The sequence below is a fragment of the Podarcis gaigeae genome, assembly GCF_964106915.1.
Source record: "Podarcis gaigeae genome assembly, chromosome: 1".
Taxonomy (NCBI): Eukaryota; Metazoa; Chordata; class Lepidosauria; order Squamata; family Lacertidae; genus Podarcis; species Podarcis gaigeae.
In genome coordinates this window covers 52,138,507-52,156,111 of record NC_139678.1, presented here as the reverse complement: position 1 = coordinate 52,156,111, position 17,605 = coordinate 52,138,507, and the positions used below count along the sequence as shown (strand labels likewise).

The 17,605-nt window shown below is 43.8% G+C and overlaps 1 protein-coding gene across 2 annotated transcripts in view; it reads left to right on the top strand.

Moving 5' to 3' along the window:
- Positions 1-13,645: 13,645 nt before the first annotated feature.
- Positions 13,646-17,605, top strand: part of PRDM11 (PR/SET domain 11) — a 45,722-nt gene continuing 41,762 nt past the window's right edge. Inside the window, exon 1 of one of the 2 annotated variants that reach the window (XM_083749623.1) lies at positions 13,646-15,554. The gene's annotated coding sequence lies outside the window, so the exon portion shown is untranslated. The remainder of the gene's footprint in view (positions 15,555-17,605) is intronic. The other variant, XM_083749624.1, reaches the window with a different exon arrangement.

The window sequence follows — 17,605 nt, the reverse complement described above, 5'->3', positions numbered from 1 at the left end:
TTGAGGTCTCGGCTCGATGTTGGCACAGAAGCTGCTTTGGTCACCCTGTATGATGACCTCTGTCAGGAAAGAGGCAGGGGAAATGTGTCCCTGTTAATTCTCCTTGGCTTTTGATTCTATCAACCATGGTATCCTTTGGGGACGGCTGTCTGAGTTGGGAATGGGTGGCACTGCTTTGCTGTGGTTTCAGTGCTGCTTGGTCGTTTCTCAGGGTGATGCTTGGTGAGTGCTATTCAACCCTATAGAGCAGAGGTCAGCAAACTTTTTCAGCAGGGGGCCAGTCCACTGTCCCTCAGACCTTGTGGGGGGCGGCAGACTATATTTTTGGGGGGGGAAATGATGCAAGAGCACCATGAAGATTATAACTTCAAAATATTCAGGCTAAACTGAGTTGCTGGCTGCTTATTAACCAGTAAAATGAGGTAAATGAAATTCAGATTTAAAGGAAGGCTGCAATTTTGTATTGGGTTACTGCTTCCATAAACTGTGTTTTAAGTAAAAACAATAGCAAAGATGGTATAGATCAGGGGTCAGCAAACTTTTTCAGCAGGTAGCCGGTCCACTGTCCCTCAGACCTTGTAGGGGGGCAGACAATTTTTTTTGGGGGGGGAGAATGAATTCCTATGCCCCACAAATCAACCAGAAATGCATTTTAAATAAAAGGACACATTCTACTCATGTAAAAACATGCTGGTTCCCGGACCATCTGCGGGCTGGATTTAGAAGGCGATTGGGCTGGATCTGGCCCCTGGGCCTTAGTTTGCCTAACCATGCTGTGGAGCCTTCATTGTGGGGTTCCTCATGGTTTGATTTTATCCCTCTTGCTGTTTAACATCTACATGAAACCTCTGAGTTTCTCTGAGAAACCTCTTCTGGAGCTTTGGAGTACATTGTCAGCAATATGCTAATGGCACACAGCTCTACTTTCCATCTGCAGGTGGATGTGCTGCACCATTGTCTTGCCTCAGTGATGGACGGGATGAGAGCCAAGAAACTGAGGCTCCAACTAGATAAGACAGAGGCACTGTCCGTGACAAGTGTCTATATTGATTTAATGCCTTTGGTATGAGGCCTTGGGATAGAAAGTCAAGGCTGATGGACAAAACCATTTCGTATGCTCAGATATTACGAAAGCTGGCCTTGGAACACTGTGGAATAGTTTTGTGAACGGTTCAAAATCCAAGACACAATTAGCACAATTTTCAGGACATTCGGTACCCTACTGAATACATGTTTCTATAATTTACAATGTTTCAATGGGTCTGGCCATGTTTCAGTGATTGGCCTAGGACATATGGGGGGAGGCGGTGATTAAAGCATCCTAAGACTAAGTTGTTTAGGGCAAAACACGAAAATGTAGGTTTTAGTGGAAGTATAATCATCATTATTTTTTAACAGACTCAAGATGCCTCCAGACTGTCACCATGTCATGGGAGTGATTCAAGTGGATTCTAGAAATGTAGGTGTGTTCACTGAAAGTTGATTGAAGCCCTCTGTCACAACAAATCTACTTTTTTAAATAACAATAATAATAATATACTTTTGCAGTTAGGAGAGTGACAAGAAAATGCACTGAAAAGTATGGGATGAATGCATGTTTAAAGGGGAGGTGTGTTAACACCCCAAAAGCAAATCAGGATGAATCCTCATTGCTGTAGAAATGCCTCAAACTCAACTTCTGTGTGACACAAATTCCTACCTGAACAATGGGGACAGTCAATTTTTGGAGAACATGGAATCAATCTTTCTTTAATACTCGTAATAAAAATTCATTCGCTATTTGGAGATAGGAAATGGTGAACACTGTATCCCATAACATTTGATTTGCAACTAGCTTTACTACCCTCCACTGGGCAGTTTTGGTAATTTCTATCCACTTCGAGAAAATAGCTGCAGCTGATACAGCACTGCCTTTTGTTCTCTAGCCTCAAAAGATGAGACCTTTTCCTCTTCCTTATGCCTGGTATTAGTGAATATTCACATAAGCCTTTGCAGGCAATTGCAGGGGGCTGCCAGAAATGTTATGGATGCTGACTAGGCAGTATTGTTGATAAACCCATAAACAGTCCTTAGGAGAATATTGATATAGCTATTAGCCAAGCAAACAAGCAAGGGAAAACAGAAAATCTGGTTTTAGGCTATATTCTCCAGAGCTGCCAAATTCAATAGGACTTCCTTCTGAGTAGAAATGGGCCCCAGCTGCACTATACATTTGAAGCAGTATCATACCATTTAACCTGTGGGTTTAAATTTTTTGTGTTGTCATGTTTTTTAAAAAATAAAGTGGTGAAAGGTATGCCTGGGAAGAGAGGAGCTGGGGAGAGGGGAGGGCAAATCGCCATGGTTCAGGGTAGGGGGGAGGTATGGTGTGGGAGGTGGGGCAGGCCGGGTAAGGGGCATGCCATGTGCCAGCCCTTCCTCGAACCTGGGGGATTCCCTAGCCCCAGATCTAGGGCTGCTGTTGCTGAATGCCAGATCAGCTCTGAATAAGACCTCCCTCATCCAGGATCTGAGTAAGGATGAGGAGGCTGATCTAGGCTGTATCACTGAGACCTGGGTAAATGAGCAGGGTGGTGTTGGTCTCACCCAGCTGTTCCCACCTGGATACTCAGTGCACCGTGGTATCCTTCTGGAGCAGCTGCCCAAGTTAAGGATAGTTGGCACCACTTTGCAGTGGTTCCGATCCTACTTGGAGGGTCATTTCCAGAGGGTGATGCTTGAGGAGAGCTATTCGGCCCTGTGGAACCTTATCCCCTATGTTATTTAGCATCTGTGTGAATCCACTGAGTGGCATTATCCAGAGGTTTGGAGTACGTTGCCAGCAAAATGCTGGTGACACACAGCTCTAGCAAAGAAGTGGACTATATGACGGTCAACAAACTGAGACTCAATTCAGATAATGAGGCACTGTTAGTAGGCAGTTCCCCAGATTGGATGGGAGTGGCTACACAGCTTGGGCACACTCCTGGATCCTTTGCTGTTGCCTGAGGCTCAGGTAACCTCAGTGGCACAGAGTTACCTGACAACACCCCCCCCATCATTTTCTTTAAAAAGAGCACCCTCTTAAAGGAGGAATTTTCTGAGATAAACATGTATGTGTACATCGGATTTGTTTTAACACTTCTTGTTTCAGAAATATTGCTATATAAAGCGATCCACATTCCAGTTTTGCTAAGAACGGGAAAATTATCTGATGAAACAGTGAGTTTGGGAGCAGGGTTGGGAATCCTGCTTCTAAGCCAAAGACCTTCTATGCCCCCTGGTGGAGAAATATTAAAACAACAAAGTGTTGCCTTGGGATTCTCTTGACAGAATAGAACTTTACGTGCTAAGTTGCAGCCAAGTGAGGTGCTCGTTTAAGCAGAGAACTGCACTGCTGGGATGCCTCTGCCGATGCTATCAGAGTGTGGCAGCTTCTGCAATCTTAGGCAATTAACCTTAATAATAAAGACATGCAATCGTGCACCACGTAACAAAAATCAAAATAATTTGCTGAAATAGCAGTGGCATGCTAACTTCAGATTACAGGGTTGAAAAGGACTCCAATGAATCGATTTATTTCAGTCACTGACCAGAGTGCAACATATACAACAGCAGAGAGCATACAAACATAAATAGATTGAAATTAAACTCTATAAGCTAATACACACTAAATAATTCAGACATAAAACAGCTAAAATATATGTTAAAACCATAATTGCTAATTTAAAACATATTAAGAGATTCGCTGTTAGATTCATTCAAAGCTTGTCTCCTTAATTTCAAAGCAGAAGCACAGAATTTAGCCATTTTTAAGGTGATCTCTGGTTCCCTGTCCTCTATTAAGTATTTTAAGTAATAATCATCAGTTCTGCTTGGGGTTTGCTGCATGACTGGAGTGATAAATATAAAACGTATAACCTTGTAGTAATAACAATGTAGTAGAGCTCGAGTAGCCGTTTCAACTTCCTTCAAACCACAAAGGCATGTTCGCTCTGAATATGGTTTGCTTTCAGATCTACTCTGCAGTGATGCTGATGGAAGGACATTAAATCTGGCAAGGGTCAAAGCTCTTCTAAAATTTGGTATTTCTATTTTGGATAAATACCTCGCTGGAGTAAACCCCTTCCCATTATCTTTAATGACTTTCTCATATCCCCCGGTTATCAAACCCTCGGCTTCTCAGTTTCTCTTGCAGTGAAGATTTCCATTTTGTTTGACATGTGTCTATTAAGGTTAAGGGTACCAGACCTACCAGGAAGAAAATTAGTCTTAGCCAATAATGGATCTTCAGAATTCATATTGAGGACATAACTGGGATTTGTCCAACCACCAGGGAAACTGCTACATTTGGAGACTCAGGAAGGAATCCCCAGCAGAGAACAGATTTTGTTTGTAGAATTTCAAAAGGGGCAGTGTTTTGATCATTGCAAACCTGGGAGCCATATGTCTGTTGTGATATAACCTTTGCTGCAAATACCTGGGTGGCTGCAGGAATATATGAACCTCCTTTCTCATAAAAGAACCTTGTGATTGCATTGATGGTTCTTTGGGCATCCAGGGGTCACCTAACCCAACCCCCCTGCAATGAAGGAATCATAGCTAAAGAAATCCCTGATCATGCTTGTTCTATGAAAGGAAACAGAAATGTGTTTGTATAATGTTAAAGCCTAGCTACTGGGTGGTGCTGTGGTCTAAACCACTGAGTCTAGGGCTTGCCGATTGGAGGTCAGCAGTTTGAATCCCCGTGATGGGGTGAACTCCTGTTGCTAAGTCCCTGCTCCTGCCAACCTAGCAGTTCGAAAGCACAACAGTGCAAGTAGATAAATAGGTACCGCTCCGACAGGAAGGTAAACAGTGTTTCCGTGCGCTGCTCTGGTTCGCCAGAAGCAGCTTAGCCATGCTGGCCACATGCTAGCTGTACGCTAGCTCACTCGGCCAGTAAAGCGAGATGAGTGCAGCAACCCAGAGTCGTTTGTGACTGGACTTAACTGTCAGGGGTCCTTTACCTTTACCCATATTATAGGACACTTGATTATTTAAGCTGGTTTTGTTGTTTGTGTGCTCCACCTAGATGGTATCAGCACCTCTTAATATAGCCCGGCTTTAATTATTTATTATATTTATACACTGCCCTTCATCCAAGCATCACAGGATGGTTTACAGTATAGCATCAAAAATTATGATGAACCTGTCATTACAGATAGCAATCAATAACAATATCACACACTAATAAAACTGAAATGTAAATTTAGCCACAAAACGCACTAAGTCTCTAATTAAAGGGATAAATCTGAGGCTCTGGCACCAAAGCGTGTACCGTTACATGGTCATAAAAATGTTAGCTCCTTTCCTCTATGCTGAAAGCTCGAACGCTGCATTGATACTTGCAATATGTTAGTGTATCCGCTGCAGTGTGTAGGTGTGTCACACTAACACTCCCTGTGCTCCTCCTGGGGCTGCAAAGGGGTTAGTTTATCCTCTGGTTTGCTGGTAAAACTCAATTACTGCGTCGCAAAATGTTGCCTTGTCTAAAAAGAGTGTCACCAACGTGAAAAGTTTGGAAAGCTCTGCCCTAGAGGGTAGTATAGGTTGGTTTGGGCAGGTGGGTTGGCTGGCACGTCAGATAACTGCTGGTGTCAGGCTTCATGGAATCTGATCCTCCCCCATGGCAGGCTGACAAACAAGGTGCTCTTACCAAGTCTTTTATTCAATATTCACAGAGAGAGGCTTAGAAATGCTGCATCTTGAAGGAATGGCGTTGCTCCGAATAAGCTCCACTCCCCTTCCCTTCTCAGTCATCAACAGCACACCCCTCCCCTATGGTGGCTGCTTAAGGTCAATTGCCTCTTAGCTCTTTGCTCTCCTAATTTCACTGCTCGCCAGGTTCTGGGATAAGGGGAGTCTGGAATGCTTTCTAGTGATAACATGTCAGCCAGCTGCTCTGGCTCTGCTTCTCCCACTCCTCTTCTCCCATTATCTCCCAGTTTTGCCCCTCCTCTATCTCTGAGTCATGACCTTCAGCAAACCACTGTTGTAAATCTATACTGTCTTCCTCTTCTCTGGAGGGGGAAGAGGAGAGGGAGGCAGTCTCCACCATTCGTCCTCTGTTCATTCCCTGATAGCTGAATGGACAGCAGCTGCTCATTTTTGAATTTCATACCTCCTTTGTCCTTTACATGGGGGTGGGGGGGACCTACTTTTCCATTAACAGCTTCTGCATATCTGAGGAGAAGGTTTAAATGTCCCAATGAGGTGGGCTCCAGCTAATCATCAGTAAGAGAGAATAGAATAGAATAGAATAGAATAGAATAGAATAGAATAGAATAGAATAGAATTTATTATTTATACCCCACCCATCTGGCTGGGTTTCCCCAGGCACTCTGGGCGGCTTCCAACAGAGTATTAAAATACAGTTTTCTCTTAAATATTAAAAGCTTCCCTAAAGAGGGCTGCCTTCAGATGTCTTCTAAAAGTTCTTCTCTTTGACATCTGGTGGGAGGGCCGTTCCAGAGGGCGGGTGCCACTACCGAGAAGGCCCTCTGCCTGGTTCCCTGTAACTTGACTTCTTGCAGTGAGGGAACCGCCAGAAGGCCCTCAGCACTGGACCTCTGCACCTCTGCACTCTACATAGGGCTTCTACATGAAGCCCTGTGTAGAGTGCATTGCAGTAGTCCAGTCTCGAAGTTACCAACGCCTGAATCACAGTGGTCAAGCTGAGCTAGTCCAGGAACAGCCTCAGTTGTCCAATCAGCTGAAGCGCACAGTGACAAAGCTGGATTGAGGAGCACCCCAAGGCTGCATACCTGCTCCTTCAGGGGGAGTGCAACCCCACCCAGGGCAGGTAATCAGCTGACTTCTCAGACATGAGAACTGCTCACAAAGCCTGTGTCTTGCTGGGATTCAAGCTTAGCTTATTTTACCTCATCCAACCCACCACTGCATCTAGGCATCGGTCCGAGGCCCACACAGCCTCTTCTGATTCTTATGGGAAAGTACAGTTGGGTGTCATATAAACAGAGTGCTGGACTATTTATATTATTTATCAAATGTATATCCTGCCCTTCCTCCCAAAGGAGGAAACAACAAGCAATAAAACAACAAACACAGCTTACCGGTAATTGCAATACAGATTTCTCTAAGTTCTTACAAGTGTACATTCCTTTCCATTTGGCTGCCAAGCTGGTGAAACTAATTATCATTGATATGTTTTTGTAACAACTTGCCTATCATTGCAAAGAAGATGGTGACAAGAAAGTCACATATGGGATTAAAATATAGGACATAATTTCTTTGGTAACTGTGTGACCCTGATAAGATACAAGTTCTTCCTCCTCCTCCTCCTTCTTTTGGTGTTGTTTTTCATTCTTTTCCCTTTTTAGGGAGAATATAATGTTTTGTATTTTTGATTGCAGATTAGGTTATTATGTATACATCCTTGTAATTTTGTTTTTGCATTTTCTTCCGTTTTTTGTTCCTTTTATTCAATGCTTGTTTGTGTGATGTATAAGTAAAAATATTTTTTTTAAAAAAAAAAGATGTAAACCAAGTTTTCTACCACCACAAAAAAAGAGAAGATACAAGTTCTCCTGCAAGAAAGCATCCCAATTCCATTGAAACATCCAAAAACTCTATGATCATTAACAAAAGAAACATAAAAACAAATATTCCCAAAACTAGGATTTATTTCCTTTGTTTTTCATATGTGATGCGGCATGTTGAGGGTGAGCAGCAAGATTATTGGCTTCAGGGGCTTAGGAAGGGTGAGGTGGGGTGTGTGGTCTTCCCCGGGTCTCATCCTTGAGGAGGGGTGACATGGCACACCGTGGGGGGCGGCACTTACCGTGAGGCCTGGCCTGCAGTGCGCTCAAGCACACATCTCTCCTGGGAGTGACGCAGTGGCTCAGGGCCCCACACTGCCTGAGACAGCAGCATGGGGCTAGCGTCCGCTGCTCTAGGTGCTGGAGCAGCTAGCCTGCCCCTGACTGGCTTGCTAAAAGCTGAAAGAGTCATTTTACTTACTAGCTTTACTCACTAACTGACGTACCTTAAACGGAATTCTGCTTTATATTTATGTCCACACAAAAAATCAATATTTCTTATAGCCCGTGCCCCATGATATTAATTTAATTCAATTCAATTCACCCGTATTAATTTGGATATAAATAATATGCACCCACAGGGTTGGCCATCATTAGAATAATGATTTATTTATTTATAGCACATAAAAGGCCGCTTTCCACCTGGCCTAGGGGGCGGGGCCCAGACTCACCAGCTCTACTAAAGAGGTGCCTTAACTTTGTTTGTGTTAAATATGTATTCTGTAGTTGATCTCCTTTATAATGTTTTATTTTGAAATCTTTAAGATAATATTTTAGTTTTCTGTTAATTATGTTGCTTTGACTATATACTCTATATTTGACTTTCTTTAGAAATGTTTGATTCTGAATTATTTCATTGATGTTTTAATATGCTGTAAACCGCTTTGATATTTTTCTTAAAAATATAAAGCAGTATAGAAATGAAATAATAATAATAATAATATAATAATAATAATAATAATAATAATAATAATAATATAATAATAATAATAATAATAATAATAATAATAATAATAATAGGAGACATGTTACATTTGTGCCACTGCCTATGACCCAAATTACTGCCACTAAGCTTGCCAAGGAATACTAACACAGCAAACCCAATGCTGCTTTTTCAAATATGAGTCTGTTCCAAGCAAACAATTAATATAATCTTTGATAGAATATCAACTCAGATCAATGCCAAAATTGAGAGTACCAGAATCCTAAATGAATATCTTGTCTTTTTAAATGGCCAACAGATAATGCAAATGAGTAATTCTGCCAGTTTGGCTCTTAAGTATTCTGATGACTTAGACTCTGTAACATTTACTTTGGAACTTTAGGTATTTAAAAACAAGCTCAATTTTAATGTGGAAATACTGCACAAAGTCATTGGAATTGTTGCACCTAATTAACAGAAACTATTTACAGGATGCATTTCCCAATTTCTGCATTGCTCTGAGAATTTACACAACCCTTTCAACGACCTCTGAAAAAAGCTTCAGTAAAATGAAGTTAATTTTAAAAAACCAAGTATTTAAGATCAATGATGAGTCAAGAACGACTAACAAGCCTGGCAATCTTATTTAATGTGAATGATGTAGCCAATAAAATAAACGGTGATGATGCCATAGTTTTGCAGAAAGAAAGGCCAGAAAAGTTAAATTATAATGTTTACTTATCAAACATTAATCCCAAAGTTTACATCAAAGTTTACGCAAAACACCAAAAACGAAGTATCCAAATGTACACAAACATTGAAACTATTTTTGTTACAAATTAGATCAATCATTCTTTCACATAAAATAAATGCCTGTGAACTGCAAAATGGAATTTCCTGCATTATATTTGTCTCTTGGAGTTCTCAATCAGGGAGCAGGAGGCAGCAGTGCAGACTTTTGCCTCCTTCTGCAAAATTTCTTGATCCATCCCAATTTCTATGCTAGTTTCAGAAGACCAGTTCAGTTAGATATGCCTTTAAAACAAGACATACATATAAGCAAGACAGCAGCCAGAGAAAAGAAAACCCATACATATTGGTCCTTGCTCCTCCCCATTCTGATATCCTTGGAAAATGAAGATACCACATCACAAAACAGCCTGGCACCATCAGTTTAAGATTCCTGCTAGGGAGAGCACAGTCACACTGCATGTGAAAGCCATGTGTGGCTGAGGGCTGTGAGCAGTGTGGGCTGCTGGGTGTCAATGACTGGATTTGTGCGTGTCAAGCTTGGCAGCCAGCAGTTCAGGGTATAATCTGATGAACATGGTTTCATCCTCTTGTTTGAGACTGTGATTCTTAGCACACACACATGTGAAAGTATGGTTCGTGAAAATAATCCATGACACACTCTAGTAAATAGTTTTTTAAAAAAAGAGAGAGAGTGAAAGAAATCAGGTTGAAAACCAAATGAACACATTTGGGTGTGCAAAGCTAGGCATGTGGTTAATATCTCCTGTATGCTTGGCTGTTTTATAAAGCTTAGGGATTCTGCCTATGTGACAAACTACCATAATGTGCACAGCAGTGTATCTAAGGTTGCAATCTCTTACGCACTAACTTGGGCATTTTACTTCACTCAATGGGACTTTCTTTCGAATGAACATACAGAGGATGCATGCATGGCTGATACACCAAGAATTTATTCCACATCTGCTATGCAGCAGAGTAAATTTACAAAAACAACAAATCTTCATAAAAGCTATTCTCAACAGCTCTCATTCTCTGCTAGTGTATTTTATTTTATTTTATTTTACATTTTATGGCATTTGCTTGCCACTTATTACCTAAATGTTTTCTGGGCATCTTAAGATAAATAAGTAGAAAACAATTGAATTACAAAGACATAATACCATAAAATCCAAAAATACATTCGCTGCACTCCCAAAGTTAAAATAAAGATTTAGGAACTGAGCTCAGGCTAGATAGGTTACTTGAAAGGTTTGGGTGATGAGAAAGTTCTTCAAATGGTGCCAAAAAGAGCACGAAGGTGGTGCTTCCCTGGAAAGCCTGTTTGATAATCAGGTGCCACTGCCCAAAAGGCCCTGTCCCTGGTGCTTACCCAAGTCACTTCATTTGGCAGGAACACCTAGAGCAGAGCCTGCAAAGAGGCTCTTAAAAGTTGGGTAGGTACGTATGGAAGAAAGCAGTATTTCAGGTAACTTTGTTCCAAATTAATTTGCACTAAAATCCCATCATCTTTGCTCAGAAGAAAGCCTCATTCAGTTCCTTTGCACTTACTCTCATGTATAAGATTGCAGCCTTCAATAACTAACCACACCCTATATTCACACATGAGGCTTCACACCTGTCTCAAGTGCGAACAATGCATGGGTAGCTTGCAGCAATACAATTTACCAGTCTATTTTATTAGCCAGAAGAGTGTGTCCTTAAAGAAAACACCCTGCCAAGTTCCTCCAAAGAGGAATGTGCTATAAGCATCTAATTGTGTTGACACTTATTACTATGGAAAGCATTTTTTAACATTGTTTTCTCCTTACCAAGTCTGTCTTGTTTTGCTAATAGGCTTCTCTTTCCTAGTTCAGATCTGTGTTCCAAGGGGAGCATACAGCAAATGAAGAATGACTTTGAATAATTTGTTTTTTTTGTGCTGCAGCAAAATCACAAACGGCTCAAGTGAGGGCACACAGTCACACGGGGGGAACTGCTGGTGAAATTCAGTGCACACTGCATCAATTAAAGTATGTATTTAAAAACTGGATCCTCAACAAGGCATGGCTAATTTATTTGATGTTGTTTTTAATCATTTATTTATTGCTTGCTGAGATTATTAAAACAAGACCCAGACTTATGTAACCGCTTGGGGATGGGATCAAGAACTAAAGATGATCAGAAATTATTCATAAAACAAACTGGGGTCATAGTAAGGAAAAAAGTATTAGAGGGTCTAGCTTTTTAAAAAGTATGTCAGGAAAGTGGTAGACACAGGATGCAATTCAGCAGTGCTTTTCTCTGGAGGGACGCATGGGGTACGCATTTGTGTTTGGAGGGAGCCCACAGAGAGGGTGGGGGAAAGTCCCATTGCAAGTACTGTTGGATGTACCTGTGATCTGCTTGGTAGGTGGGTCATGCCCAAAGGGTCTAATGCAAGTATTAATTGGATGTCATCCAAAGTTATGAAGTCAAGATTTAAAACTATAGACACTTTGCCCTTGCAAAGACACCATTCAGATCAATGGAACTTAAGCAGGAGAGCTTCCTAGTACAGGGATGGGGGACTTGTTTGCCCTGACCCCGGACTATGCTAGCTGGAGTTGATGGGAGTCTACCTGGAGAGGCAAGGCTTCCCCATCAGTGATCTAATCTCTATGGCTGTCTCCAAGAGGCCTACTGGGACTTTTAAGCTGGGTCAAATATTGAACATTTTGAAGCATCTAATTATTGACAAAGTGGACCTTAAATGGACCAAATCTTCAGAAAGTGTGTGTGCACGCCGCCCCCCACAGACACAGAGAGAAGATGAAGGAGAAAAACACAATCAAGTCTTATTTTAGAGCCATAATTGCCATAAGTCAATAATATATTTCACCAGTAAAAAAGCTAATTGGTAATTGACAGCCTATGACTGGCAAGAGCTGCCTGACCACCAAGGGGGGAAAAATATCCAAATAGTGCCACCAGGCACTGTGGCATTTCTAAGAATGGCATACAATGAACATACATTATTATTATTTAATTTTTATTTCTGCTTTTCAAGTTTATACATTTCACTAATTTTATACATTTCACTAATTTTATACATTTTAATAATTTTACAACCATTTTGACATTTCAAAACTTGACTTCCTTCCTCCTCTTTCTGCGGTTCCTTAAATTTAATTCTAATATCTTCTGCATATCCAAATTAACCTAATTTGCTCATTTATTAATCTTCTTTAAATATATACTCTTATGAAACTGCAGGTTATTACAATAATCCTGTCAATGTATGAACACAAATTATGGTGGTTACAAAAGGAAAGTGCCAGTCACACACTGAAGCATTCCCCAAGCAAAGTTGCATCAATCACATACACAGCAGGCAATCTTCTTTTATAGAATTCATCCTATCTATTGGTATATAAATACAACTCATCACATTATTCAACGAATCTTTTCTTCCCCATGGGGAAGGGACATCTCTACCTTGGCATCATTTCATAGGCCACAGCGCGCCATTACAGAAGCAGAGACAGTAAACTTGTGGCAACAAAATGTTCCAGCTTTGGAAATGTCAACATAACAAGAATCCCAGATTTTATAACTTTGGAAAGCATGGAATGTGCTACTGAACTCGGCGAACTAAAATCTACTCTACACATTGTGGTGGCAGTCTGACAGCATCATCCCAACCATGTCTAATGATCAGAAATAAGACCTATTGAATTAATTGGGACTAATATGTGGGGTTAGTATTGCAGCCGGAAATTGTAGAATGCTGGACTTTACCACCTTGGACATCAAAAGGTCCTTTAAAGAAAATGCAATCCTTTTTTAAAATAAACACACCAAAACATCATTCTCTCTCACTACAAATTAGTTTATAAGAGATAAATTTACCATAGCCTTCTCCCCAATATGCAACTTTTCTTTTCCAATGGGGGTAGCATTCAAAATTACAATGCCTGCCCACCTGGGATGCATTCTGAAGTGGCACAGTCCAGGTTTCTACTACTGTATTTCTATCTGCACAATATGCGGAATGCATAGGATCATGAAGGGTTGTAGCTCAGTGGTCAAGAATCTGCTTTCCATACAGAAGGTGCCAGGTTTAATCCTGGCATCTTCAACTTGGGCTAGGTATGTCCCCTATGTGAAACTCCAGAGAGCTGCTGGCAGTCAGTGTAGACAACACTGAGCTAGATGAACCAATTGTCTGACTTGGTAGAAGGCAGCTCCCTGTGTCCCTGGGATGCAAATTGACAAAACACAAAAGGAAATTCCCTGGTGCATAGTTACAAACTGTGAAATTCACTGCCACAAGCCATTTGTCTAGATGGGTTTCTAATGACAAATACATGAATAGAACTTTCAATAGCTATTAGCCTTTAGTACCCAAATCAAACCTCTATGTCCAAAGGTTATATATACACCATTGAGTACTGGATACATTGTTGCCAAACAGATAATGTCCACTGTGTTCACCTGATGCTTCTGAGCATCCAGAGGTCAATGGCAGGCTGTGCCAAAAGAATCAAATGAATTGTGGCCTGGTTCAGCTGTGCAACACATATGCTCTCAGTAAATCTTCCCCAGAAAAGTCTTCTTAAGACTCAAGTTGTTGTTTTCCCCCAGCCCCTTTCCCCTGTATGACTTCTAATCCACTGAACAGATAATTCAAATAAATCAGTACTATGTGGCATCAATATGCTCTCTCAACTAATTACTATTGATCATTTCAGCACAAGAGGCATGGCACACCTGCAAGTCCCACAAGTGATATGTTTTTGCTTTCATATGATAAATGCTATTAAATAAACCTTATTACTAAACAGGAGTCTCCCTGCAAATGCTTAAAACGCTAAGAATGGCGAGTTCTTTGCAGATAGTTCACTGCAGACCGAGGGTTCAAGCTCCGCAGGCTGGTTTAAAAACAAGCAAAGATCCTGTAGATAGCAGGAAACGTTATAACGCTGGTCCATGTAGTTTAGTATTGGCTACAATATACAGTACTAACTAGCAGCAGCTCTCCAGGATTTTATTTGGAAGTCCTATTAAGTTCACTGGGATTTCCCGCACGTATAGGATAGCAGGTTTACATGCACGTCAAAGCCAGTTTGACGGGACCTGCTTCATTAGAATAGAGACGTCAGTGTTTAAATCGCTGCACGTTACGCATAGCGTTACTAATATACTGTAACGGGAGCTTCCACAGGCTCCTTTGCTTTCCTTTTCAGAAAGGTCATCATAGGATCAAAATCAAAACGGGATAGGCCAAACAAAACAGTTGCGATTGTAAGGTGACAGGTTAAAAGGAGAAAAAACCGCCACCAGTAATGGAAACAGAACGACCTGCGACCTTGTATTTCAGGAGAGCGAGTCCGATTAATCTCACTTACGCCTACTCCCGGGAAAACATGCATTGGATCGGGCCGCGATCCTTTACAGTAGAGGAAATACTTTTTGGGTAGTGGGTCGAGATTTGGGTGCGGGAAGATACTTCCCAGTAAACTTGCATGGGATGCTATCCGCATTTACAGGAGAGTAAGTCCCTTCCGAACCCTAGGAGCGCGACTTCCGAGGAAACACGCAAAGGATCGGGCTGTTACAATGTCAAAAAAGAGGCAACTCTGGTCAGGCGGCCGTCAACTTTTCTCTGCTTTGGGGGAGGTGGGCTGCAAAGAGCGAACGCGCAATGCTGCAGCAGCAGTAGAGAGGGGAAAGCCCGCACAAAATGCGAGCGCAGGTTGCTGCTCGGATCGCGTTGCATTTGCCGCGGAGGCTGCTCTGCTTCGGGGGAGGACTCGCGCGGCTGCTGCAGGCATCGGAGGAGCATGGCGGGGGTGTTTGCCTGCCAGGCGGGCTGGCGAGCGAAGGAGAGGAGAAGCGAGGGGGGCGGGCGGGCGAGCAAGGCGGCATTTCGGGGCGTGCGTGCCTGTGTGCAGGGCTCCCCCAGCAGCGGCGAGGAGGCCGGGCCTCGACGCCAGCCAGCCCGCGTCGCTTCCCTCCTCCTCCTCCCGGTTCGGGGGGTCCCCGGGCTCGGCCCCCGAACGCCCCTCTCTTCCGTTCGCCATGTCATTTCCTGTGCTAATAAGATGGTGGTCACGGCCGGGAGGGAGGGAGCCGCCGCCGCCGCCTCCTTCTCCGCCGCCAAGCCCGGCCCGCCCGGGGGACCCGTCCTCGCCTGGGACTAGCGCGCCAGGCTGGGCTGGCCGGGCCGGCGCCGAAGGAGGGGGACGGCGACGAGGCAGCGGGCGCCGCGGAGGGCCGCCGCCGCCGCGGGCAGAGCCGGGCTGCCCCCAGACGACGAGCCAGGGCCCCGCAGCGACGAGGTGAGTCAGCCCTTCGGTAGCCAAGGTGGCCACGGAAAATGGCTGCGGAGCGAGCGAGGGGAGGGCTGCGGGCGGGCGGGCGCCGGCCGGGGGAGCCGCGGACGGAGCGCTCGCTGAGGACGGGGGCGACTGTGGAGGGGGGGCGCCTCTTTGCACGACGCTCGCCCGAGGGCGCGGCTGGGCGGGCAGGTAAGTAAGTAGCCGCCTCGCTTCCCTCTCCCCCCTCCTCCTTCTCTGTTGGGGCGAGCGCTGTGCTCGGCCCCTTCCTCTCCCTCCCCTTCCAGCGCCTCCTTCTCTTCCCTGCCTGTCTGCCCGCTCGCTCTTTTTTCTTTCCCTCCACCCCTCCCCGTTTCATTAAATCCGGTGAGTGACGCGGCCGCGGCCCAATGGGCGGTCGCAGAGGACGGCGAGCATTCGGGGATGGAACGTAGGGGCGGGCCGCCAAAGAACGGAATGACTTTGGAAGCGCCGTCGCGGGGAAGGAGGAGGGGAGGCCAGGCAGGCGGGAGGGTCGCGTCTGTGTCTTCTCGCCTTCCGTTCTTTTCGCCCTGTGCAAGGGAACGGAGGGAGAGCCGCGCGGTCCGCAACCGGTTGCAGCTTAAGCTTGCCGTGCAACAACATGCACGGGGGGGGGGGGGGGAGAAAGCGGCGCAGCGGTCACGAGGGCGTTGCACTGGGAGGCCTGTCTTTGGGATGGGGCCGGGCGGACGCGTGGGACTGGAAGGGGCTCCAAGGGAAGGTGGCTGCGCGACTTGTGCCTATCAGCGCTTGGTGCGGGTACGTGGACGACAGGGAGGTATATGGACGTTTGGTTTGCAGGACGCGTCCACGATGCCTTTCCGGGCAGGAAGTAACCCAACAGTCGGCACTGCGTGGGTCCTCGTTTTTGCGTGCGTTCCTGCTCCCCTAGATAAGTGTGCGGTGGATGTTGCAAACATATTCTTCAGCTATACATATATCTCCCCAACACAAATCATCAGAAACTGATCTCTCTCCCCTACCCCCCACAAATGATCAGCAACGGGCAAGTCCAGAGGTTTTTTAGCTTAGTGAAAAAAGCAAGTGGGTGAGGGGAACATGAAAGTCAAATGATGTCTCGTTCCTATAAATTCTGATTGTTGTTGTTACAGAAGACCTTTTGCTTAATTACTTGTGGTCCCCAATCTAAGGAATAATGATTAGTAGACATCATTTCATATCTGTAAAGATTTAATAATTTTGGCATGTATGCTTTGACACAACTTTGTTAATCTATTCAGAAACATTTATCTGTGTGTTCATTGCTGCTTTGCTTTTGTTTTTAACTATATAATTGTTGCACGTCATATGCTCTAATGTAAACAAAGATACATCTCAATGCAACCATGTTTAAAGATGAAAATGAATAAAACTAAGTTAGAAAAAATGATGTCTTGTGTGGTGAAAATGAGTAGGGAGAAACGTCTCAAAACCTAGGGTCATCCAGGGAAGCTGAATGATTGCAGATTCAGGGCATACAAAGGAAATAATTTCTTCACACAACATGTAAATTAGGCTTCACCTGCATTGTAAATCTAAAGCACTTGCCTATAGGACTTTAAGCAGTTCAGCCTTCTCTCAAAGAATCCTGGGAACTGTAGTTTGTTGAGAGTGCTCAGTGTTGTTGAGAGACCTGTGTTTCACCTCAGAATTTTTCAAGTTCCATGGGAAGAGTGATTGGTTCTTAAAGCCTTCTAGGAATTGTAGCTTCATGAGGGGAATAGGGTGTTTCCCAAAGGACTCTTAACAAACTACAGTTCCTGGGATCTTGTGCAGGGTGTGTGTGTGTGTGTAGAGAAACATGACTGTTTAAAGTGCTTTAAATGTATACTGCAGATGGGGCCTCAAACTGTGAAGTCTCTTACCGGCTGTGATGGCTCTGAAATGGGATTAGGTGTAATCATGAAGGATAAGTCTCAATGGCTACTAGTCAAGATGACTGCTACCTCCAGGATCAGACACAGCATGCCCCTGAATAGCAGTTGCTAAGGAGAAACAGCAGGAGAGGGCAGTTGTGCTTGTGTCCTGCTTTG